Consider the following 27,793-nt stretch of genomic DNA (forward strand, 5'->3'; position numbering starts at 1 on the left):
AAAATTTATCAATAATACTAATTTTCCCCTTTCCCTGAGGTTCCAATATGGCTCAGAATGGTGGTCTCACTGAACTCTAAAACTCACAAAAATTGAGTTCCACCAATTCATCATATACACAGTAATTATGACAGATAAGAAACCAATGCTTATTTATTTCAGTTCTCCCATGCAATTCAGAGGTATTCTTTTACATAGAGATCACACTTATCTATTTATTGAAGCAAATCACTTCAGGATTCTGCAGTAGTCCAAATTATGATAGTCAACATGAACAGATATCAATATAGGTATGGGTATACACATAGACATACGTGTAGATATCTGTACAGACATCAATATTAACATCCATAGGTATACATCAAACGTACTGAAATGAAATTTTCCCACTTACATCCAGGCTTTCTGATCCCTCTTCTCTCCCTCCCTCCTCTCAGCTACCTGAGGATTGTCCAGAAAATCCTGTGAAGAACATTTAGTCCACATCTTTTATTAAAGAGCTTTCTCATTTGATCACACTGATTGTGAACAGATTCTTTCCCCCAACAAAGAATTTGTTCCTCTTTGATCACAATAGCACATATATATATATATATATATATATCTCATATAAGACAGGGCCTTTTTTCAGTTTAAAGACAGAGATGGTACCAAATGAAATAAAACCTCATTACACCAGGGTTGTTGTTACCCACAGATTGGAGCTCATAGATTTTTAAAAATTACTTCTAATTATTAATATATGTCCGTTACAGAGGAATAAGTAAACAAAAGAAGAAAGTAAGAGCCACTTGCAATGGTGTTATAAACTAGTGCCAGCTGCTTTAGAAAACGGTCTAGCGGTTCCTCAAAATATTAAACACAGAGTTATCATATGACCCAGCAATTCCACTTCTAAGGGTACACCCAAGAGCATTGAAAATAAACACATGTCTACACAAAAACTTGTATATAAATGCTTGTAGCAGCATTTTCACAACAACCAAAATGTAGAAACAACCCAAATGTCCATCCACCAATGGTATCTCTATATAATGAAAATATTCAGCCATAAAAAGGAACGAAGTACTGATGCATGCTACAGTATGGATGAACTTTGAAAACCTTATGCTAAGTGAAAGAAGACAGACACAGAAGGCTACATACTGTATGATTTCACTTACACGAAACGTCCTGATTAGGGAAATTCATACAGACAGAAAGTAGATTCATGATTGTTAGGAACTGGGGAGAGGGGTAATGGGGAGTAACTGTTAGGGGGTACAGGGTTTCTTTGGAGTAGTGAAAATATTCCAAAATTAGATAGTGCTGATGGTTGCACAACTCTGAATATACTAAAAATGCATGGATGAAGCTGGAAACCATCATTCTGAGCAAACTATCACAAGGACAGAAAACCAAATACTGCATGTTCTCACTCATAGATGGGAACTGAACAATGAGAACACTTGGACACAGGGCGGGGAACATCACACACCGGTGTCTGTTGTGAGGTAGGGGGAAGGGAGAGGGATAGCATTAGGAGATACACCTAATGTAAATGACGAGTTAATGGGTGCAGCACACCAACATGGCACATGTATACATATGTAAGAAAAACCTGCACGTTGTGCACATGTTCCCTAGAACTTATAATTAAAAAAATAAATTTTTAAAAAATGCTGAATTGCACACTTTAAAAGGGTGAGTTTTATAGTGTGTAATTTATGTCTCAACAAACCAACTATTTTTAAAGCCACCCATAAATCCAAGACATAAAAATAAGTACAGTTAATATTTTCAATGTTGAAAATTATCTACTAATGGATAATCACCAGTCAATCCACTTGAAAATGGTCCCATCTGTTGTTGATGCAAACACAACCTGAACGTCTCCAAGCCCCATTCTCTGTAGGCAGGAACCAATACCCACTTCGAACTTCACAGGTATGTTAGAGGAGAATAGGCTTCAAAATAATTTCTTCCAAGGATTTCTTCAAAAAAATTGCTCCCCTTGACCCTTAGTTAAAACTGCACTTCCCATTCTCTTGTAAATATTCAGTAGCAAGTGTATCAATGTGGTTAGTGAAAAGTCTATTAGTCAATAAGTAATTATTACAGTTTCCATGGGAGAACAATAGCTTTACCAGGCTTATGAGAATGTAAATAATATTTGCATATATGTATATATGTATATACATATATGAGATATATAGTAGAGGGACTGCTTTGTGTATTGTAATTAAAGCTATAATATTAAAAATATATAAAACAATAACAATAAGTCCATAAGTCTACCACCCTCATAAAACTGCTTTTATTTCTGCATGTATGCATATTGTCTTCTATGAACTTATGGAATTGTTCAGAGTTACAATCATATGATAATTTGCATTCCGTTTTTACTTAAGAAACAGTCTTCACACACCTTTAGAATTTATATTATTTGCATGGTTTCATAGCGTACCTTTGTGCAAACCGAAAATGCATATAACCACTCCCGTAATAGTATTGCAGATAAAGTTAGATTGAACATGTTTAATGTAGAAATAGATATCGAATATGGAAATGTTACATATTTATATCATTTAATGTGTACATATGACCTATTTAACCTTGGTTACTTCATGAAGATAAACTTATGCATAGGGGATTATTAGCTCTTATTACAAATTACCATATTATCTTCCAAAAGGTACAAACCAATTTAAAGAACCACTGCAAGAAATGTGTGCCAATTCCACTACAACCTCACTGGTATCGTATGGTATAAATTAACAATGATTTCATTTGGCATGTTTGAGCTGTCCAGAGTTTATTTCACATATTTATTCTTGCAATGACAAGCTTTTAAAAGTGTGCTTTCTATTTGTTCCCCCTTACTCATTTAATCATTCGTATTATCTATCTACTATGTGTGAAATACAAGAAAATGGTTTTTCCTTGCAGAGCTTACGCTTTATTTATCCTTTAAATTGAGGTGTCTTCTTTATGGGTATAACATTTTAAAAATGTGAACTATGTCAGTCCCTTGAGTTTTTTAAATTACATAAAATGTTTAAACATGCCTATTTTTGAAGCTGTCAATCATCCTTTAACAATTTCTTTTACTTCTTCAAAAATGAAAAAGTTATTCTTCTTCCACATATTGAGCAAATGTTCTATTCTTTGTCAATTTTTATTATAATTGGGTGAGATTTTTATATGTAATTCTTTATTCCATATAGATTAATTATGAAACACGATAAAGTAGGAATTCACCTTGATTGTTTTACTGAAATGTTATCCTATTTCTGTAACAGCCTATATTAAACAATTCTTCCTTCTTTCATCTCTTTAAACACATACAGTTTTGCCTACATATAATTGCCTTATATTGGTATTCTCCAGTCTGTGGTATTAATTAGTATTCCTATTTTTATGTAGCAAAATACTCTTTGGGGATTGTTGGTTTATGGACTGAACCTGATAGTAGATATTAAAAAAGAACATAGTCATGGGATGCAAAATGAGTAAGTAAGATAGTAAGTATGTAATAAAAAGATAATAATCATAAAAACTGGTTAATTTGGAGAAGAGAGTTAAAAGTTGTGAAATATCTGTATTAAAAGTTAATCTTGAAAAACGTAGGACATCATTTAGCATACAGAACGCAGGACAATGGTAAATGCTGACATAGAAGAAGAAAGAGCTAGAGGCAGCAAGACAACAGCAGATGGGTTCATGCTGGGAATAAGAAAAATAGAGTGCTAGAAATAATTATCAAAAGGTGTGCTGAACGAAGTCAGAAGCTAGGTCGGCTGGGGCAGGGAGCCACTCAAAGTCCTTTTATCAGAATGATATGGAAAGGCATGAAAAAGTTATTTAGGCAGAGTCTGGGATTAGGCAGAGATAGGAGACTGGGCATTCAGTAGGGAGTGGTAGATCAGCCACAAGCGATTTTTATACATGAAGGGATTGAAAAAAACAATGACTAGAAAGCAGTAAATGCTCAGAGGCAGGAGGGAGGTAAAAGGAAGGGAGAGATGGATGTGGGTTAAGCTCTCAACAAATTATGTTTCTTAAAGAGAAAGATAAAAGATTCTTTAAAGATTGACTTCCTTATAGAGGATATATAAAACTTGAACTTTACCCTCAGAAGGAGCTAATCTATTTTAAGATATAGATACAATTTAATTTTTAGATACTTTGCAAATACTAGATAGTAAGAAAAATTAACCATAGCAATGATTTGTCCAAGTCTACAGAATTGACGTTGGTGGTACTTATGTTAATCTGCTTTTTCCAAACATCTAAGGTCTAAAACATCCTTGGTATGTTGCTTTTGTGTCTGAATCTGTTGTCCAAATAATCCCAGCAGGCTAGTTTCAGATGGCACTATTACTGAAAACGCCACTATTATCTTTCTTTTAAGTGAGGTCCCAAATTTACTTTTTAGATATTTCCAACTAAATGCTTTGCAATTCTTAGCCACAACATAACCCATAAACTGAAATTGTCAACAATGAAAACAGTTCTCTAAAGAAAATATTAGAATAAGGAAGTAATCATGCTGTCAAGCAGACAAGAGGATAAAAGCAATCTTATTCTGAAAATTAATTCTGATTTAAACTTGACACCATAAACATGCCCTAATTTGCAAACAAAGAATTATAATGGAATCTATTTTAAGGTGTAGAAAACACAACATATCTTGCAAATCAATAGGAGCATTTTTACTGAATGTGAACGCATCAAGTCAGCTCTTCTAGAGCAGAACCACTTCCTTAAAAGCAGATCACTCACTGTCTTTTCCCATAGCCCCAAACACACACTTGGCTATTTTCCTATTTGAAAGACAGCTGTATTCGTTTCATAAATCCCCTCGTGGAGCTTTGAGACCTCTTGCTGTAGCCAAGGTCTCAAAGGACTGTCTGTGAATGTTTAAGATGTCACCTGCTATAAACAAACCCCACTTCAAACCCTTAGAAGCTTTATAAAAAACAAAAACTTATGATTAGTGTCATGAAAATGATAAGACTTATCTGTGGTTACCACCTCCTTACTCTAATAGTCTCCTCCCAGATTAAAAAAAAAAAAAAAGCCACAAGTATTTGAACATGAAATGACACACACTTATTGACAGAACAATCATTTGGTGACCGTTTCTGCTTTGGGAGCAGGGGTCACAAAACACCAGGCTCTCTGTAAGTCTGGAAATGGCAGCGTTGCAGAATTTTTCCAGTTTGTGTCTTCCTGAATTGAATGGCAATCAAAACAAGAATGATTGGACAAGAATGATTGGACACAGCACCCCAGCTCTTCTGCCACCTTCCCTATCCTAAGAGTAAGGAGCTTGTTAGACAAGCAGGATATGCCTCTTAACAGGATCCCAGAGGATACATGCACACATTCACGTTTGAGAAGCACTGTACATAAAGATAGGAGATTCACTGTTCTAGCACGGATTCTCCCAAAATATTACTCTCTATCATTTGACCCTTGAACAACATGGGGGCTTGGGCCCCAACCCCAGTCCCAGCATAGTCACAAATCCACATACAACTTTTAACTCCCTAAAAACTTAACTATTAGTAGCCTACTATTGAGCAGAAGCCTTAATGATAACATAAACAGTTGATTAACACATATTTTGTAAGTTATAGGTATTATCTACTGTATTCTTACAATAACTAGAGAAAAAAATGTTATTAATTAAATCATAAGGAAGAGAAAATATATTTACTACCCATTAAGTAGAAGTGGATCATTATAAAGGTCTTCACACTTGTCATCTTCACACTGAGTAGACTGAGGAGGAGGAGGAATAGGAGGGATTAATCTTGCTGTCTCAGGGGTGGCAGAGGCAGAAGAAAATCCATGTATAAGTGGACCTACACAGTTCAAATCTGTGTTGTTCAAGGGTCAACTGTATAAACTAGAGCAGAAAATGTATTTTTCTGAAATTTATGCTAAAAATCTTAAGGGTCATGGAAAACAACTTCTCTCTGAATACGAAAGCATTTCATCAATTTAATCAGTATTTTTAGTATTTTAGCAAATACTAAAAATTGTATTGGTTACTAATTTCTCCTCCCACTTTAAAATATCAACATAGAGGAAAAATCACAACAATGGTGGAAACTAAGGCTATAAATCAATGATGTTTTTAATGACTGGGAGGAATCTGTACTAACTGTAATGTAGATGGACTGTACTAAGTAATGTCTTCAGTGAGCTCATATACGGGTCTCTGAAAGAGAGCAACACAGCTGGGAAGGCTTACCATGATGATGCAAGAAACCTATTTCCTTGAAGGAGACCTTCTTTACTGAAGGAATTCTTCCCTGAGAATTCCTCAGTGCTTCATTACTAGACTGATGTTGAAGCCTATAATACCCAGTCATTAAACTTGGTCATCCTGTGAGTGTACTGCACCCTGTGAGGTCAAATCATGTACAGGTGGGGACAGAAACAGGAAGCAATCCACTTTAGAGACTGAAGTTCCCCACATTCTACCTCTAATGCAGCAAGACCTCATGCTGATTCAAAGTTTTTAGTCATAACTACACTGGCTCACAGTTAGAAAACTAGGTAATGGGAAGAAAAGTAGTCCTGCCTCTTTGGAGTAGCATTGAATGGGATAAAAGTCTTCTAGATATGAACAACTTAAGCAAGGGGCTTAGGTATCTGCTTGACTTACAGCTTATATTCTGAAAAAGGAACTCGGATGGTACCTTAGGGAACAGCGAGAGAATCCAAATAGAATATGTGGGTCCTATCAGCTGGCAAACACCAGAAGAGGGTCACACTTTATTCAAGGTTGAGTAATCAGGAAAATTATATAAATACAACATTTGAACATCAAAGAAAGAAATTATTGTTCTAAAGATGCAGAGAAAAATTATTCTTGCTAATACTAAGGAATCAGAAAAATAATTTAGAAAGCACTTTTATTTTCAAAAGTATAGAGGAAAATAACTTCACAAAATTAAGAAAACAAATGATGGAAATGGAAGTAACTGAGGTGCAAGGCTGATATAAAAAGGTAGACAGGGGCTCACAGCTGTAGTTCCAGCACTTTGGGAGGCCAAGGTGAGCAGATCACCTTAGGTCAGGAGTTCGAGACCAGCCTGGCCAACATGGCAAAACCCCGTCTCTACTAAAAATACAAAACTTAGCTGGGTGTGGTGGTGCATACCTGTAATTCCAGCTACTTGGGAGGCTGAGGCAGGAGAATCACTTGAACCTGGGAGGTGGAGGTTACAGTGAGCTGAGATCACGCCATTGCACTTCAGTCTGGGCAGTAAGAGTAAAATTCCATCTCAAAAAAAAAAAAAAAGGTACATAGCAAGGACAAAAAACAAGTGTAAAGAACTAAACAAGTGTAAAGAAACTAATACTGCAATAGCTAATGAAAATTCTCCTCCAAGGCAGTGCAGGGCAGAGGATGCATCCCAGAAAGCAGAATTGGTGAGATTAGAGATCAACTAGAAAAGCTCCATGAGAAAACAGATGAAGATTACAAGATAAAAAAGAGATAGCAACAGACTACAGAGCACAAAGATCTCATCAGTTGGTCATTGACATCCTTGAGAAAAAAAGAAGAAAAAATTGAGGAAGAAAAGATCTAACATATATGAAAAGGTGAGACTTCTGGCTATGGCTGAGCGAGGTCAGCAAAGCCCCTTACCGAAAACAGCTGTAAACAAGAATCTTGAAGGATTTATGCTTTAAAAACAGCTGAACTTCAAGTAAAAGCTATGGGATTCTGAGGCGTTCTTGTCCGGGGCTGCTCCAGTTCTTTTCCCAGGCTCCTCCAGCTCAGTACCCACCAAGGTCTGCCCAGACAGGGGACAGGCTGTGACAACAGGCAGCTGCTATTTGATTTGGAGTGGTAGAGATTCATGTGCCCAATGGCATTGGTGAAGGTGATGGTCTTGGTGATTAGGGAGAGGGAGGGCCAATAACTCAACTTGCCCAAGGTTGAGATCATGACTGGAAAAAGCACATTCCTAGCTTGGGCTCGCATGGAGCTAGGGGTTGGGAGTAGGGAATAACTTTAAATAAACACAAAGGAAATTTTGGGATGATGGAAAATTTCTGAAGCCAAAAATCATTGAAAAATCTCTTACCATGGGTACATTTTATATGACATGTATATGGCAGTAAAACTGTTTTTATAAAACTATGTACAAAAGGGAAAACTTTGTAGGATGAAAGAGAGTTGGAGTCTACAGCTCTAATGATCTCACCATGTCCCTGGCAAAAACTAATGCTGCTCAGCCTTAAACCTGTCTTGGCAATAGTTTTATTTTCATGATAAAAATTTTATAAGTGATATGATCTTATTCATGCAGGAAAAGAAAGCCAGACAAACAGACGACTTGCAAAGAAAAAACAATCACACTGAACTCAAGCTTCCCCTGTGGAAAAGTAAATGTTATGCTCATCAAAGGAAGAAATTTTTGCAGAATTTTAACAGAACAAGTTGAGCTCTCAGAATTATATGCCAAGTTAAGATGTAGTTCTTGTCAAAGCAATAGAAACATAAGCAGGTGTGCTTATTTGATGTACAAAAGAGTTTACAGTTGATCCCTCTGAATAACAAACTCCATGCATTTTAGATACAGTTTGATTTGTAAACAATATTTTTCCCATAATACTTCAAAGAAATACATCTATTGCAAAAGTTAGAGCCTGAAGTTTAACTATCTTCAGTGACAGGCAAGTAACATCAATGAAGTGAGAAGGCCAGGTGTATCACTGTGATATGCCAGAGTAAGCATTTCTGGGTTTGAGTGTTGCTCTTGATATTCAGCTTTTGCAACAGAGAAACTATAGGGAGTGGTGAGGACTGCAGCAAACCGGAGAGGATTCCAGGAGCTTAACACTTTTCAAGGATGGGAACCTGTGTTGGTGGATCCTTTCATTTTTTGAGAGAAATCAGATATCTCTATTTTATATTTTAAAAACTTCAGCTTACTCATCTAAAAATAAAGGAGTTTATCAAGAATCAGTGGCTTTCATGCTGTTTTATTATGTAGAAGTCTTGCTTCAAATTGAATTCTCCATAGAACATAAAAATATAAAACAGACAGAACTAGATTCTCTTTTACATCTCTCAGAGTTCTCTATGATGTTATGGGATCCCGAGTAAGAGTTGGTGAAGTAATTAATGGTCTGTTATCTAGCTGGTCAGTATCTTCAATTTATGCTGATTAAACTCATCAGTTTAGTTCAATTTAACATGTATTAAGTGACTGCTATGGACTAGATTCTGGGCCAAAGTCATGATCTGTCCTTGAAGGATTCATGATTCCACAGTCGACAGTCAAAGATATTTATTCAGGCAGGAGTGAAGAGCAGCACAGAGGCTGAAACAAACCCTGCTTGCACAATTGCAACAAAAACAAAAATTGACAAGTGGTACCTAATTAAACTGAAGAGCTTATGCACAGCAGAAGAAACTATCAACAGAGTAAACAGACAACCTACAGAATGGCAGAAAATATTTGTAAACTATGCATCCGACAAAGGTCTAATATCCAGAATCTATAAGGAACTTAAAGCAACAAGCAAAAAACAAATAACCCCATTAAAAAACAGGCAAAGGACATCAATAGACACATCTCAAAAGAAGACATAAAACAGTCAACAAACACATGAAAAAATGCTCATCATCACTAATCATGTGTGAAATACAAATCAAGAACACAATTTAATAATAATATTTAACTTATTGCTAATATTGTTAATATTATTAAGTAATAATATTTAACAATAGCCATTCTGTGAGATATCATCCCACACCAATCAGAATGGCTATTATTAAACAGTCAAAAAAAAAAAAACAATAACAGATGCTGGCAAGGCTGTGGAAAAAAGGGAACCCTAAGATACTGTTGATGAGAATGTAAATTAGTTAAGCCACTGTGGAAAGCAGTTTGAAGATTTTGCAAAGAATTTAAAACAGAGCTACCATTCAACCCAGCAATCCCATTACTGGGTATATACCCAAAGGAAAGTAGATCATTATACTAAAAAGATACATATGCTCATATGTTCATAGCCATACACACCATAGCAAAGACATAGATCGACCCAGGTGCCCATCAGTGGTAGACTGGATAAAGAAAATGGGTATATACACACCATGGAATACCATGCAGCCATAAAAAAAATGAAATGCTGTCCTTTGCAGCAACATGGCTGGAGGTGAAGGCCATCATCCTGAGCAAATTAACTCAGGAACAGAAAAGCAAATAGCACATGTTCTCACTTACAAGTGGGAGCTAAACACTAAGCATACATGGACATAAACATGGCAACAATAGACACTGTGTATTACTAGAGGGGAGAAAGGGGAGTAAGGATGGGGCAGGGGAAGGGAGGCACAGGGTTGTGACTTGAAAAACTACCTATTGGGTACTGCACTCACTACTTGGTGCAATATTCCCATGTAACAAATCTGTACATATATCCCCTAAATCCCCTAAAATAAAAGTTGACACAAGAAAGAAAGAAAAGAAAAGAAAGGAAAGAAGGAAGGAAGGAAGGAAGGAAGGAAGGAAGGAAGGAAGGAAGGAAGGAAGGAAGGAAGGAAGGAAGGAAGGAAGGAAGGAAGGAAGGAAAAAAAAGAAAGAAAGAAACAGAAAGAAAGGAAGGAAGGAAGGAAGGAAGGAAGGAAGGAAGGAAGGAAGGAAGGAAGGAAGGAAGGAAGGAAGGAAGGAAGGAAGGAAGGAAGGAAGGAAAGGAAAGAAAGGAAGAAAGTCCTGCTAGAGAAGAGAGAGGACTGGTGGTGGGTATCTGGAACAAATGTGTAGGTCGAAGAACCACACACAGGTGTGAAAGAGCACAGTACATCCAGGGAAAGTGAGACAGCTTGTGCACAAAAGGAAATAGCACCCAGAAATTAAACATTCACTTGCTTACTGATAACTGAGTTACACTAACAGTCACTTCTTGGAGGAAGAGATAAACCAGGGCTCAGAGTGGCATGAACTAAAATGTTGGCTTACAACTAGAAAACATTTAATCAATTATACATTTTAAATCAGAATCACAAGGATAATCTGTTACTTTAATAAGCCAAATCCTGTAAAAGAGTACAAATACCTAAAACAAATATGTACAGATTTTTACACAAAATATTAATATCATGTATTTTTATTCTCATAAACATCTATAGTCTTAATTCTGAATGTTTCTAGGATTAGTCCTTTAACTCATTTTTAAAAAAATTATTAATTATCACAATTTTGAAGCTATCTTTTCAAGGAATCTTTGGAGTTGCCTCTTCAATTTGCTACACAAAAAATTTCTTAACAAGATAATGATTAGTTTGAATGCAGACTGAATTCTTGTTTAAAGTACAGACAGGACAGAACCCTATTTATAGCTATAACAAGGACTACAAAACACACAGAAGAAGATAATCAAACATCCACATCTCTGGAGTAGAGTTGTAACACGACAGAATTTCCAAGTCAGATTTGAGCCCAGATCCCCCATCCAGGGTTACTATACCACTTAAGAGAATTTTGAATTAATTTCACTCTTATATTTTTAAGGAATATTGTATTTTATGTATTAAATACATATTGTATAATATGTATTAAATATTATATTTTCCCAGTTAGCTCAAGAGGCCTTGGAGCTCAAAATAACCCTGAGTTCGTTTCTATTTTTTCTACCCAGTAGGGCCCTAAAATTTATTTCAAAAAGACAACTATGTAGATTCTCTATCATTTTAACCTGTCTTACCACAACTTCTAAGGTTGGTCTATTGGCAATGTGTAGCATGTTTTGGTGTTAAATAAATAATAGTTCCAAGGAAGAGTGTTAAGCTTAATATTAAAAATGATCTCATATAACTTTAAAATACCTACAATTCAGTAAGATAAGAATAAAGAAGGGAGAAAATAGAAATAAAGACGGGAAAATGGGTAGAAAAAATAAAATAAGGCCACAGGTTAGGTTAGTTTACCAAATGAAAATTATAACATCCTATGTGCTATTAAGATGTTTAATTTCACAAATTTGAGTCTGGATTCCCCAGTAGCCAAGGCAAAGAAAAAAGTAGAATCCTACTTTCCATTAAGTAGTATCAAAGTAACTCAGAAGAATAACAAGTATCCCTAGGTCTGAGTTTTTTGAGAAATTTATTTTATAGGTCCTCATAAACAAGATAATTTAAAAGGTAGTTATAAAGAAGCATCTACCTTAAAGTTTCATTATCTATGATATTTGAAGCAAACAAATGAAGTGCTAAAAAAGCCAAAAATAGAGTTCTTATGGGGATACTCCTCAGAGAGCCATCTAGTAGCCCATAAGGTAAGTCCTCAAAAGACATCCACATAAAAATGCAAGAAGTTTGTTTTTCATAAGATCTCTCAAAACAGGGCAAGGATATGAACAATCACCAGCAATTCAGTTAACCTCTGTGGACCTCAGTGTCATCACTTGAAAAGGGGAACTATAAACAGGTGCAATAGGCTAGATTATCCCTAAGGGTCCTTCTAGCCCTAAAAAAGTGTGATTCTTTTTTTTTTTTTTTTTTTTTTGAGACAGAGTCTTGCTCTGTCGCCCAGGCTGGAGTAAAAGTGTGATTCTTAATTAAACTTTTACTAATCCCCTACTATGTGCTGTGTTTCTCTGGATAAAAAAGATTTCTAAATCCATACATACACACATATGTCCCTTTGAGTGTTTCATAATTTTGCTATTTTGGAGAGTAGAATTGATGCTACTTGCTTGTTATTACACCAAGAAAGAATCCAATATTTGCACACCAATTGATCCATGAATGTCAACAGAGAGCACACAGCCTCTGCCCTCCTAAATTGTTCATCTGTGAACTTGGGTGAAAGCTGAAAACTCTAACCGAATATTCAGTTCTCTTTTTGACAGCTTCTGTCTGACCGAAATTTTCAAACTAAATTGTATGGGTGCATATGCTAAACAAGGAACCCTTCTGTTTTAAAGAGTCATCATACCTAAAAATCTCAGGAACATTTCCCATCATTACAAATCCTTAACTGAAGACACAAGTATTATGTTGGGCTTCTGAAACCTCAGGAACAAAATTAGGCAGAGCAGACAGAGCCCCCAGCAACTGGATGAGAATGATGGATGTGAAGCTAATAAAAATTAATAATCTTAGTATAAATTATAAAAAGTGATAGTAGAATCTTCAGAGCATTTTACAATATGACTATGCTCTATACCTCCTAGGAGCCACAAACATGTAACATACACCAAATGTATGTGTGTGTGTGTCTGTGTATGTGTGTGTGTGTATATATATCTCTCATATGTACATCCCATAATACTTTCAGAGGAAATATTGGTAAACCTGGATTAGAACATTGTGCAATCACATTCTTTCCACTTCAGAAAGAACAATTATGTAACAAAAAGCATTTTCAGATCATTTTTACAGTAGCAGGAACCTGGAATTTTTAGAGTGCTTTAAGTAAGTTGTCTTGGTGACAAAAATATTATGCACAGTGCTGCTAATGACATGACTTTCTAAAGACACAAACAACTCTTGGTAAATTTCCAAACAAACAAAAGCACACCATTCCTACAATAAATCTGGTGGCTACATTTCTGAGAAGGCTGGTGCATATTAAAACTGTGCAAAAATTACTTTGAGGAGCCTATATGTAAAATAGTGTTGAAACTGGAGAGTTCCCTGACCCCCTTACAGGACATGCGACAGGGGTGTGGTGCGTATGTTCAGCTGCCAGGCACTCGAACCCCTTATAGGAGGGGCAGCCTGCAGATGGGATGGTGTACAAGCCAGGGTGAGCACTTTTGGGCTCTGGCCCCATGGTAGTGTCTAGGGATGGGTGCCTGTGACTCCTAAAGCCCCAGTAAGCATGTGTTACAGTGCTCCTTTAGCTCTGCCATCTGCAGACAGCTTAAATGTTAACCAGCTCAATGCCCTCTTGGTACCCAGATCCTTGTCTGGCATCCAGGAAGAATCAGGTTACACACAGACTTGAAGGATGGTTAATTCAGGAGGTTTTATTGAGTGGTGAAGGTGGCTCTCAGCAGGATGGATGGGGAGCTGGAAAGGGGATGGAGTGGGAAAATGATCTTCCCCTGGAGTTTGGTCATCCCGTGGCCAAACTCCTCTCAACACTCAGACACTCCTCCTCTGCTGTGCTGCTCTTCTGTTCCTCTGCTCTTCTGCTCATCTGCTTGTGGAGCCTAGGGTTTAAGGTGTACATGGGTACAGGATAGGAGGCTATGGCAGGCCAAAAGGTAACAACTGGGTGTGAAAACAGGAATGCCCATTCCCATCTAGGTCTGCAGGTTTCCAGGCTTGAGGGTGGTGCCTTTGCTGGGGAAGTGCCCTCTTCTATCCAGTATTTCCTTGCCTCCTGTCTATATCAGTGTTACCTTCTATGTTCAGATAATCATAAAGTGTTTTTTACCTGCATAAATGTCTAATCTGATATTAAAACATCATGTGAGATATGTGTTATGGGCTGAACTGTGATCCCCCAAATTCATATTTTGACGTTCTAATTCCCAGTGCCTCAGCATGTAAGATGGGAGAATGTTGGAGTAGGGTGAGCCCTTAATCCAATATGACTGGTATCCTTATACAAATGGAAAATTTGGGTACAGGAACATGCACAGGGAGAACACCATGTGAAGATGAAGGCAGAGACTAAGGTGATGCTTTACAAGCCAAGGAACGCCAGAGATTGCTAACAAACCACAAGATGGGAGAGAGGCATGGAACAGATTCCCTCTGACGGCCCTCAGAAGGAACGAACCCTGCCAGGACCTTGATCTCAGATTTAGCTCCCGGAATTGTGTGACAATACATCTCTGATATTTACGCCACTCAGTTTGTGGTTCTTTGTTACAACAGCCCTTGGAAACTGATATGATGTAGGTTAGAGTGAGACTTCTCAAAGGATATCTTTTTATATCGTGCTAATTTTTTAAGCCAAGTGAATGTAGTATCCATTCAACATAGCATATTTTTTATACAATCCCATGCTAATGAGATATTGTTTCATGGGGAGCTGGTGGGGAAAACAGGGAGAAAACCATTCAAATCCAGTCCACAGGATTCTCCTGGCAGGGAGGACAGAGATGTTCTATAAAGTGGCAGTGCTGAGTGCCTGAAGAACATCCCTGCATTGCTAGAAAAGCCTCTTCAGCCCACATTCTGCCACAGCTTGGCCGGCCCCATGGCAGCAAGGCAGAGTGAGAGAGTGGGGCTGATGACAAGCCACAGCAACCACCCCATCGTCTTCTAAGACAAGGCAATCGGTGATCTGGATCTGCCTCCCTAAAGACTGTAAAAACAAAAACACAAGGACCTTAAAGAGCCCCCTTTGTCAACTCCTCTAGGAAAGAGCCGGCTGCCAGGTGTCCTCTCACTGGCCACAAAGATTATGGCACACCAGTGGGACAGGCATTGAAGTCCCAGTGGAAATGTCACCATACAGATATTGTGCCTGTCCTCAGGCTACTTAGAATCTAGCTGTAGAAGGCTTCAGCAATCAAATGGTCCCATGTTTAGTGGCCCTTGGTTAATGCTAAAGAAATACAGCACATGGGGAGATCATAGGGAGGCTATATTAGGGAACTGGAGAAGGCGTTCCCCAGGAAGAGACATTACACTGAAGTAGGAAGGAGGTTGGATAATACAGGATAAAGAGGAGCATGGCACCCAGGGAGACTGCTCCAGGCAAAGGAAACGGTGTGTAACACGGCATTGAGGCAGGAAGGTGTGGCTTAGACAGTGAGGGAGGAATGACCCAAGATGGGGCAGCAAGGTAGGCAGGGGCAGACTGTGGTGGCCTAAGAGGCCACAATGAGGGCTTGAACCCAGAAGCTTTAAGCACGGATCAGACCCGAGCTTTTAAAAATCTCACTCTGGCCACCCCATGAAGCTGTGACACTGCACCATGGTACTTGACAACCATGTTGGGTACTCAACAGCCAACCACAGCAGATTGTTTTTAACACCCCCTCTTCTACAGGGCAGTGAGCTGCTTTTACTCACAGCACTTCTAACACCAAATGTTAGGGATAGGGGTTCTATACCAATGACCAATTCATGAATTCTTTAACACAAACAAGGCATCTACAATTCAATTCAATTCTAACACTAACTACCAGGACGTTACATCGGACTCCATACGTTTAAGGAGTGCCAAGTCCCCAGGTTACCCACACTTCTGTCCAACTTAGCTATAAATGGGGAGTTCCCACATCCCCTCCCCCAAGCTTGACAATTTGCTACCACTCACAGAAGTTGTGCAGCACTTTACTCACTATTCCAGCTTTATTATAAAGGACATAGCTCGGGAGCAGCCAAATGGAAGAGATGCACAGGATAAGGTGTGAAGAGGGAGCATGGAGCGGCCTTGCTCTCCAGGTGCCACCCTCCAAATCCAGAAGTTCTGAAACCCATTGCTCAGGGTTTTTTATGACGGTTTCATCATGTAGGTGAGATTGATTATTAACTCATTCTCCAGCGCCTCTCCCCTCCCTGGAGGTCGAAGTGTGGTACTGAAAGTTTCAGGCTTCTAATCAAAGTTTGGTCTTTCTGACAACCACCCCCATAACGAAGCCATCTATGGGCCCACCAAGAGTCATCTCATTAGAACAAAGGACACTCCTATCACTCAGGGAATTCCGAGGGATTTTAGGAGCAGTTCTGTGTCAGAAACGGGAGACAAAGACCAGATGTATATTTCTTATTATACCACAAGGGCAAACTATTTTCAGTAATAATCATTATTCTCTTGAATTATTTGGTTTTAAAATAATATTTTTAAAAACAATACTCTCAACTTTAAAAGCATTATTTAACTTTAGTAAATCACTTCATGTATGAACTAAAGTGAGCACACACCAAAGATATTAAACCTCATAGTTTCACCATAATAAATGTTAAACATATAAAGTCTCTGTGGTTACGTGAAATAAATTTAAGTTCTGTTTATTCATCTTTATAGTCACTGTATTCTCATTGTTTATTTTGGATCTACTGATTAAATGCTTGACTGTGTAGTTCCAGAAGAATTGGAGACAAGAACTGCAACCAAAGTGAACTCCTCTGATCCCAGAATCATCATGAACTTAACTCTCCATACGAATGTGTATACCCAAATTCACACATGTCAGGGGCCGCTATGTAACTGGGAGCTCTCTGAGTTAATTTCCATGTAAAATACAACATTTATTAAACAGTAAGTATTAAAAATGAGCTAATTTGAAGTTGGTATATTATTAAGACTCAATAGCAACTGCAGTAATTATATAGAACTCAGACCATCAAAAAAATTTTCTTCAGGAATTTGTATTTTACTGCTGAAATTGTTGAGAATTGCCAGTGCAGAGTGATAATAAAAAACAGACTGATTTTTAATATGTTTTATTATTGCTTTTACATTATTTACAGTAAATGCACCCCTTCCCAGCTATATCCTGGACAAATCTCTCTTCCAACCCAGCCCTTGGGACACCACCTATGTGGAGAATGAATTGAAAGAGAGTGAGAGCAAGGAATTTGCAGGAGGCCTGTTAGGGAATTTAGGTGATAGGATTTGGTGACTGATTGAACACGCAGGTGGGACCAGAAACAGACTGTGTTAGCCCCCAGCTTTCTAGATGGGTCAGCAGGTAGGAGGTAGACATCTTGGTATGTAGATAAGGACTGAAGCCAGAGGAATGGATGCCATTGTATGGGGAAACAGTGTTATATAATAGTTATAAATTGTAATGAACTCCAACATTGAAAAGAGGATACATTGGCAAATATTATCTCCATTTTGCAACTGGAAGACCAAGAGGCTGAGTAGTTACATCACTTTCCGAAAGCAAGTTAGCAGAAGGGCCAGGATTAGTTTTTGGCCTCATTCTGGGCACCCAGTTATTTAATCTAAATGCATTTTAAGAAGACACCATCCTTCCTAAAACCTCTGGAGATACTGAAAAGTCACACAAGGGCTTATGGCTCTGCTGTGCCAGGGAAAACTTCCTACAGACGTCAGTCTCTGACAGTTGGAATTCAGACCTGAAAAGCAGGTGGTGTGAAGGAACAATAGAGACTTTTTTCCTCTAGATACAGATATAGATTTTTTTTCCAGGAAGTCCCAGAAGGCTGCCAGAGATGTAAAAGAAAGCCCACAAACATGGCGTCGCAAAACCAAGAGGGGAGGATACTTCAAGGACCAAAGGCTATTTGTGCTGGTGTTTGTCAATATCTCCCCAGACAGTTATCTTCCCTTCCCCAGTAAGACTATGATCTCCTTGAGAATATGACTGAATGTTATGCTTTCTGACAATCCCAGTGCCTAACCACAGGGTGTCACTCATGGTAGGTGCCCAGTAACTGTAAGAGGATAAAATCAGATGGGACACTAGGCTTGGAATCAATTACCTAAATCTTGACCCTGCTCTAGGAAAAACTAAATGTGTGGCCTTAATCAAATAGTTTAACTATTCTGAGGTTAGTCTAAATGGCTTCTTTTAGTTCTAAAATTTTACAGAAAGGATGACCAGTTCCTGAATAATTAGCATTTTGCTCTTCACTCATGACAATGCATCACAGATTCAAAGATAAAGAGCTGGAAGGGGCCTTATACACCATCTCTCTTCTTCTTGCCCCTCATTCTAAGGAAACCCAGGTTGAAAAAGAGACCACACCTTGGTGAAGGTGAGTTTGGATTTGATACACATCTTCTTCCTCCCAGGCCGCTGCTTAAGCCTATAAATCCACTGCCTTAATCCATTGCCTTTCTTCATGCATGGAAACAAAATGAAAATGTTGTATGGGGGTTTTCCAGGCTTCTGTCTTTAAAAATACCACGTGGTTCCTTCCTTGGAATTCCATATTCATGTTCTAACATACTGAAAATGATCAATGAAGGCTACTTGATTCTCTGAATATATATGTATGCATGCACGTGCACACACACACACACACCCCCGCACACACACATACACACTCAGGAAACTATAACTGAAGCCCAAGTCATAACCTAGTTATTTGTTTTCGATTGGTCTCTCAGTATTGATAGTGCCAACTGTAACCGAGACATAACTAGGAAAACGTCAGGTACTGTTGACAAGACTAATCCTTGCTAGCCACAGACACCCCTTCTATGGCAGTTAGTGACTATACACTCAGACCAAAATAAAGCATATCATTGGAGAACTTGGTACAGCAATGTCTTCTACTGTGCCTTAATAAAATACTCTGTGCTGCTTAATTTTATCATGAAGGATCACTTCAGAAAACTTGTTTTTGCACATATTTCTATATAATATAATTATAGTAGGAATTAGAAATGTTTCATGAATTTCAACTCAACCATAATGATTTTAGTTAAGACATAGTTTCGTAGGTCCCATCGATTCTCTCTCCTAAAAGACACATTATTAACATCACTACTTCCCTTATATACCATGTATATTCATATTCTCTCTTTCTCTCTCTTGTTCTCACTCTCAGTCTTGCTCTTTCTCTCTCAATTTAGGACATATTGCTCCTCCACAAGACATGTATTAAATGGTGTATATATCTCATTAAACTCATTTTCTTTTCATTTTAATATGTTACTGCTTATATTAAATTTCTTGTTCGTTGTACATTCAAAGGAACCCACCATTTATATTGTCCAAAACCCTAAAAAATTGTTGCTGAGTTTAAGAAGACCTTCTCTAATGCTATCAAAACTTCAGAAAAGATCTACATCAATAGAAAGTTATCTGAGCCCCTTTTCTTTTGTTTCTCCATCATGGGGACCTTGAGCTGTCTTCTTTCCTTCCTGGAAGTTACAGCATTTCTTCTCCAACCCAGTAATTCAGCTATTTGTCAAAGACTCACAACTGTCACCCCCTGCCAGTAGAGTTCTCATACCAGACCCGTTGCACAAGGCTGTTGAACGCTTCCTTCCTTTGGATGTTCTTTTCTAGTCCTCAGTACCAGGGAAGCCTTAAGAAGGGAAATAAAAAGATAAAATTCCAGAAGCTTTGCCTAGCCATACATTGAGGATTGTGTGGCACGTTCCCTGGCAGATATGGTAGGCTCAAGTGTGTCACCTACTGCCATGGAATGTCATCTCACTGAGGCCAGGATATTTCTCCCAGTCATGCTGAGTACCTGACGGTTGTCAAACAACATTTCCACCACCCACTTGGGATGCTGCATGGAATAGTGGAGAGTGCATAGGGTATAGAGTCTCAACATCTGGTTGAGTTCTGGTTCTGCTGCTTACTGCTGTGTGACCTTTTAGAAGTTGCTTAACTTGTCTGGGCATTGGCAAATATGGACCCCAAACAGCTGGAAAGTAAAGAGTAGATTAAGAGGCAGACCCAAGTTCTAGTGTACACTCTGCTACTTACCAGGTATTTGCATCAATGTGGTCCAGATTCCTTAGTTTAAAACTGAGGACAATACCTGCCTGGTTTGTATAGTGTCACTGTCAGGAGGAAAGGAGAGAAGGGATGTGAAAAGCCCTGTGAACTACAGTCTTCTGCAAATTGACTGGCTGGTACTCTCCTTTGGCCTCTTTGCTTTATCTATTTGACTGTAAGGTCTCATTTGAAAGTTCAAACCTTTCTAGAACCCTTTCTTCCCAGCACTGAAAGTACCATCCACGGTTCTTATTTTCAGTCGTGTAATTTCAGACAGGCCAGGCACTTCTGAATACTAGATTTCTCTCTGCATGAGTCACAGTGAGAAAACTCACAGCTGGGCAAGAAGCTAGTCTCCTCCCCTTCTCTGCCCTCACCCTGTGTTCCCACTTCCTGAGTGTACCTGATGGCCTTTGAAACATTCAAAAGTCAGGAACTTCTAAAGCACAAAGAGTCAGAGCATGATTTCCACAAGTTCTCTACCTAGGTTGGCCATCTCTCTTTCTACCCCATGGTGATTTCCTTGCTCACAATCCAATTTTTCTAAAGCCTGCCTTTTCCTCTCTTTACATTGGCCTACTATTTTTTTCCTGCTTGCTTTTAAAATAAGAATCCTTGCTCCTTGCATTAATAAAGTGTTCTCATGTAGGTGAAATAACAAATACTTTATTATGGGTTCACAACTATCTATGGAAATAATGGGGGGAGGTATTTTCATTCCTACTTTAGAATGAAAAAAGGAGGCCCAGAAATTGTGTGTGGCTTGCCCCAGGATCCCACAGAAAGTAGGTAGCAACATTTAGCCTCATCTACCAGCCTGCTGAGTCAGAGCTAACCTTCTTCCCATCACCTCTTGCGGGTTAGTAAGAAAAACAAGAGGCACAGCCAAGGGAGAACACTCATGCCACCCAGTACAAGCAGGCAGCCTGAATCCAGAGGTAAACCAGAGAGGAATAAACGCAAAGGCAGTGGAGTCCAGGAACAATGGGCAGCATTCTGGAGCCATTCAATTCCCAAGTCAGGTTACAGGGCCATAAATATATTTTAAGGCCTTTAGAATACCTGGATGCTCTGTGACCCTTCTTCTATCTGTGTTTGGGTGTATTAGTCCATTTTCATGCTGCTGATGAAGACATGCCCAAAACTGGGTAATTTACAAAGAAAAAGAGGTTTAACGAACTCACAGTTCCATGTGGCTGGGGAGGCCTCACAATAATGGCAGAAGGTAAAAGGCACGCCTTACATGGCAGCAGACAAGAGAGAATGAGAACCAAGCAAAAGGGATTTCCCCTTATAAAACCATCAGCTGTTGTGAGATGTATTCACTACCATGAGAACAGTATGGGGGAAACTGCCCCCATGTTTCAATTATCTCCCACTGGCTACCTCCCACAACACATGGGAATTATGAGAGCTACGATTCAAGATGAGATTTGGGTGGGGACACAGCCAAACCCTATCATTGGGTTCCCTACATTTCCTTCAGACTTCAAAGACAAGGGACTTCTGGTGACAAATACACAAAGCTTCCTCATTTTCCATTTACAGCTTGAATGGGTTGGGGTGGAACTATAAAAGTACTAATGAGAATATTCTGGAACAAACAAAACATAATTTTCTCCACTTTATCTGTTCACTGCAACAGTCATACAAGACAGAGCCAGCATGATGGTTAGATTCAGCAGTCAACTGCCAGCATGATTTGGTTTCAGAAATTCCAGGAAAGCAGTCTGATGCAATAAAAAGAACACCAGCTCTCAGTCAGCAGACTTAAGTTTCCATCCCAGGATCTGTCACTTAATAGTTATATGACCCTGGGATTCCTTTAACCTGCCTGAAAACATAAGAAAAATATATCTTTTGAAGACTTTATAGACAGTAGGTGTCACAAATGTATGGCCCATACATCATATCTGGTCCAAAGAGGTAATTTCCTTGTCTCACACAATTACAAAAATTATTCTAAAAAATTTCTTTAGAAGACACCTGCCTTTTTCTATGTGGCACACACATACTCTTCCTCTGATCTTATATTGACCTGCATCAGGAGTCTGTGTTCCCTCCTCAGGCCCATGGTTACTTAATTTCAACCTCTTCTTCAGGAATTCCACAAAAATATGAAAGCTCCCAGCAGATAACGAGCACTCAGTGAATATTCTGGTTCTCTGAAGTCTGAGCACTGTTTGCAACCTAATAAAGGGAAACTTTACAATTGGAATTCCAGCTTTCAGTTTCTGTTGCTGGTTCCTCGTGTTCTTTACCCTCCCAGTGGTGGAATGCCCAGGGCATAGATCTTCAACCCCTCTTCTTTCCTAATTACACTCACTTCCCTTAGTGGCCCCATCCAATCTTATGACTTTAAATATGATCAACTTACTGATGACTCCCAAATTTGTAGATCGGGAACAGGCACCTCCCAGGGATTCCACACTCATTTATATAACTGCCTCTTTGACTATCTTCACTTAACTAATAGTGGGATAATCATCCATCCCAGTTTATCCAGAACCTTCCTGGCTTGCACATAACAATTCTGGGTTGTGCCTATGGTCTCAACAGCAACCCATCTGATTGTCCTGGATTGTTCATCTTTAATAAAGCATTGTCATTTTTAGTTTAATTATGCTAAGTTGGGATGGGTTAGTGAGACCTCCACTTTGTACTTCATGGTTCTGTCATGGTTTTGTCTAGTAATGTGTAAGATGCACGGTGATGGCCGGGCGCGGTGGCTCAAGCCTGTAATCCCAGCACTTTGGGAGGCCGAGACGGGCGGATCACGAGGTCGGGAGATCGAGACCATCCTGGTTAACACGGTGAAACCCCGTCTCTACTAAAAAATACAAAAAACTAGCCGGGCGAGGTGGCGGGCGCCTGTAGTCCCAGCTACTCGGGAGGCTGAGGCAGGAGAATGGCGTGAACCCGGGAGGCGGAGCTTGCAGTGAGCTGAGATCCGGCCACTGCACTCCAGCCTGGGTGACAGCGCGAGACTCCGTCTCAAAAAAAAATAAAAAATAAAAAAATAAAAAATAATAAAAAAAATTAAAAAAAAAAAAGATGCACGGTGATAAACAGTTTTCACTGTAACATATGGATACATTTTAAATAATTCATCTCTTTCCCCAGCCCTTTCCAGATGAAATATAACTAGTGCCTCTTTCTCAAGGACAGCATGGAGGATATTTGTTAGTTTTTGTTTGTTTGTTTATTTAAAGTCCTAGATACAGGAGATGGCTAACGCTTTCTGGTGAGAGCTAATTCTAGGAAAACTACTGGAAGCTACTTCTACAGTCAGCCAGTTGTGCTGTGCAATGCCAAAATGGCCTGCAAGACACACAAAGATGTAGGTAGCCAAAACTAAGATATGTGGGAAACATAAGTGATAGGTTAGTGTGCATGAAAGCATGCATAAAACAGGGACTCAGCAGTTCTACAAGTAGATTAGTCTACGTGTTCTTGTGACAGAGTGCTATGGTTTGAATACGTCCCCTCAAAATCCATGTGTTGGAAACTTAATTCCTCTGCTCTCATGAATGCATTAATGAGGGCTCTGCCTTTATGAATGAAATAATGCCACTATCACAGGAGTTGGTTTGTTATTGTAGGGGTGACTTTGTTATAAGAGTAAGCTCTTTCTGTCTGTCTTGTTCTTGCCTTCCTACCAGGTGATGCCCTTTGTCATGTTATAATGCACTGAGAAGGGCCTCAACCAGATGTCACCACCACACTTTTGGACTTCCCAGCCTCTAGAACTGTGAGCTAAATAAACTTCTTTCCTTTATTAATTACCTAGTCTGTAGTATTCTGTTATCACAACAGAAGGCAGACTAAGATAAAGAGGTTTTCTCACTTGCTGCATAATATAAATCTACAATTACTTATTTATTTTACTATTTCATAATATAGTTTTAATTTCTGCAATAGATCTTTTCAACCACAATGAGCTAACAAATGAAAGCACATATCTGATAAAAACTTGAGCGCTGAATTTACCAATCTAAAAAATAGTTGACAACCAAAGTGTAACTTTTACAAAATGTTGACATTTACTATCCACCATGGGGCTGCAATAACAGTGACTACTTGAAAACCAGAAGACGCAAATCTGCTGAAGAAATATCAACACTTAATTCAAGTTTAATGTAATAGTTATTGCAAGAACACTATACCTAGAGATGATTCAGCACATGGAACTACAAAAGGTGGATTTAAATATCATCTGGAAAGCATGAATTTTCATCTAAACTAAATCACTGCTCTTAAAAAATTTGGTTCATTGTTTTATTCCAAGTTTTTCTGCACATGTAAGAAAACCAACGTGACAATAGTTAAATGATGCCAGTTTTATCTTAACATGGTCACACACTAAAAATGGACAATCATGCAAGGTAATTTCAATAAGGATTATTTTCTTCATCCAATTAATTGAATCAAAGTAAAGCTTTTAGAAGACTATTCTCCTAAAATTGAAACATCTGACATTATTGTGAATGCCACTGTTAATTAATGTAAAAGGATAGTACTGAAGATAAAATTATTTCTGAAATAATAGTAGAAATATAAATTTTGGCAAAGTAAACTGTCATAGTAAAAATTTAGTTTTCTTACTAAATTAAGAATTGTATGAGGCAGAAATGTACTAGAAATTGGTTGTAGTACAAACATAGTATATATTTAGAACCAGATAAGCTATCACATCTGCTAATCAGAATTCACATTGTCAAGCTTTCTACACACATACACATATATATATACACACACATATATACCTATATATTTATGTACATATACATATATGCATATATGTATATACATATAAATATATATATACACACACACACACAGACATACACACACGCTCGCCTGGGGTAGGTAAATAAATTACGAAGTTATGCTTGAAGCTGATGTTGAAATTTATATGTGGCCAGACACCATAGCTCACGCCTGTAATCCCAGCACTTTGGGAGGCTGAGGCAGGTGGATCGCGAGGTCAGGAGATCGAGACCATCCTGGCTAACAAAGTGAAACCCCATCTCTACTAAAAATACAAAAGATTAGCCAGGCATGGTGGTGGGCACCTGTAGTCCCAGCTACTCGGGAGGCTGAGGCAGGAGAATGGCGTGAACCCAGGAGGCGGAGCTTGCAGTGAGCCAAGATTGTGCCACTGCACCCCAACCTGGGTGACAGAGTGAGATTCCATCTCAAAAAAAAAAAAAAAAAAAAAAGAAAGAGAAATTTATATGCAAGGCAGAATATACTTGCTCTATTTGATACACCCAACTAATCAAATTTTAGGAAAGCTTGAGCCTTTAACAACTACTTTGTAAATTAACCTTAAGTGTTCTACATGGACATTGAAAATTTTATGAACAAGTCCCCTAAGATTTGGTTTGTTCAGCATCATTTGAAATATTTTAGTCAAGTATGCAATGAATGAAGTATAAAAAACTTCAGCTTTTGCAATTTGCTTTGAAAAGTTCCAATTATAAAAACAAGGTTTATGAATTTCCTATAAAAGCAAGGAAGAAACTTAAACAATTAAATGATCAGAATTCTCATGGTAAACAATATTTAGCTTTGAAATTTTCTAATTGTGTTTGGAATGTCAACTTATTGTAAGACATTTTATGGAGCTCCTATTTTTTAATTGCATAATTTTATGTCCTACATTGAAATGAAATACAGTTGAGAAAACCTACAAATTTGCAGCATTTATATTTGAAAAGAATTTCCAAATAATCACAATTTATTATACGAGTTTTGTCTTGTAAAATATTTGCTGAATGGCACTGATATGGTTTAGCTGTGTCCTCACCCAAATCTCACTTTGAATTGTAACTCCCTCAATTCCCATGTATTGTGGGAGAAACCCAGTGAGAGGTGATTGGATTATGGAGGCAAGTCTTTCATGCACTGTTCTTGTGATAGTGAGTCTTACAAGGTGTGATGGTTGTAAAATCAGAAGTTTCCCCGCACAAGCTCTCTTCTCTTGTTTGCTGCCAAGTGAGATGTGCCTTTCACCTTCTGCCATGATTGTGAGGCCTACCCAGTCACATGGAACTGTAAGTCCAATAAACCTCTTTCTTTTGTAAATTTCCCAGTCTTGGGTATGTCTTTATCAGTAGCTTAAAAACAAACTAATACAATAAATCGGTACCAGTAGAATGGGGCACTGCTGAAAAGATACCCGAAAATGTGGGAGAGACTTTGGAACTGGGTAAGAGGCAGAAGTTGGAACAGTTTGGAGGGCTCAGAAGAAGACAGAAAAATGGGGGGATGTTTGGAACTCCCTAGAGACTTGTTGAATGACTTTGACCAAAATCCTTATAATGATATGGACAGTGAAATCCAGGCTGAGATGGTCTCAGATGGAGATAAGCAACTTGTTGGGAACTGGAGAAAAGGTGACTCTAGTTATGTTTTAGCAGAGAGACTCGTGGCATTTTGCCCCTACCCTAGAGATCTGTGGAACTTTGAACTCGAGAGAGATGATTTAGGGTATCTGGTGAAAAAAATTTCTAAGCACCAAAGCATTCAAGAGGTGGCTTGGGCACTGATAAAGGTATTCAAGTTTTATAAGGGAGGCAGAGCATAAAAGTTTGGAAAATTTGCAGCCTGACAATGCAATAGAAAAGAAAATCTCATGTTCTAAGGAAAAATTCAAGATGGCTGCAGAAATTTGCAGAAGTAACGAGGAGCCAAATGTTAGTCCCCAAGACAATGGGCAAAATGTCTCCAGGGTATGTCAGAGGTCTTCACAGCAGCCCCTACCATCACAGTCCCAGAGGCCTAGGAAAAAATGGTTTCATAAGCCAGGCCCAGGGTCCCTGTGCTGTGTGCAGCCTAGGGATTTGGTGCCCTGTATCCCAGCTGCCCCAGCTGTGGCTAGAAGGGGCCAACATAGAGCTTGGGTAGTGGCTTCACAGGGTGCAAGCCCCAAGCCTTGGCATCCTCCATGGGGTGCTGAGCCTGTAGGTGCACAGAAATCAAGAACTGAGGTTTCAGAACCTCTACCTAGATTTTGGAAGATATATGGACATGCCTGAATGTACAGGCAGAAGTTTGCTGTAGGGGTGGGGCCCTCATAGAGAACCTCTGCCAGGGGAGTACATAAGGAAATGTGGGGTCAGAGTCCCCCCCAGAGTCCCTACTGGGGCACCACCTAGTGGAACCGTGAGAATAGGGCTACTGTCCTCCAGACCCCAGAATGGTAGATCCACTGACAGTTTGCACTATTTGTCTGGAAAAGCCATAGACACTCAATGCCAGCCCATGAAAGCAGCCTGGAGCGGGGGCTGCACCCTGCAAATCCAGAGAGGCAAAGCTGCCCAAGACCATGGAAACCCACGTCTTGCATCAGCGTGACCTGGATGTAAGACATGGAATCAAAAGAGATCATTTTGGAGCTTTAATTGCCCTGCTGGGTTTTAGACTT

The 27,793-nt window shown here is 38.8% G+C and overlaps 1 protein-coding gene and 1 long non-coding RNA gene across 2 annotated transcripts in view; one reads left to right on the forward strand and one right to left on the reverse strand.

Moving 5' to 3' along the window:
* The window catches only part of IDNK (IDNK gluconokinase), an 865,727-nt gene that overhangs the window by 354,644 nt on the left and 483,290 nt on the right, over window positions 1-27,793 (forward strand). The gene's annotated exons all lie outside the window — the stretch shown is intronic.
* LOC126937731 (uncharacterized) overlaps window positions 14,006-27,793 on the reverse strand; it is a 74,176-nt gene continuing 60,388 nt past the window's right edge. The window contains exon 3 of the long non-coding RNA XR_007719833.1: window positions 14,006-14,178. This is a non-coding gene — a long non-coding RNA (uncharacterized LOC126937731). The remainder of the gene's footprint in view (window positions 14,179-27,793) is intronic.

The sequence above is a fragment of the Macaca thibetana genome, chromosome 15, assembly GCF_024542745.1.
Source record: "Macaca thibetana thibetana isolate TM-01 chromosome 15, ASM2454274v1, whole genome shotgun sequence".
NCBI classification, from domain to species: Eukaryota; Metazoa; Chordata; class Mammalia; order Primates; family Cercopithecidae; genus Macaca; species Macaca thibetana.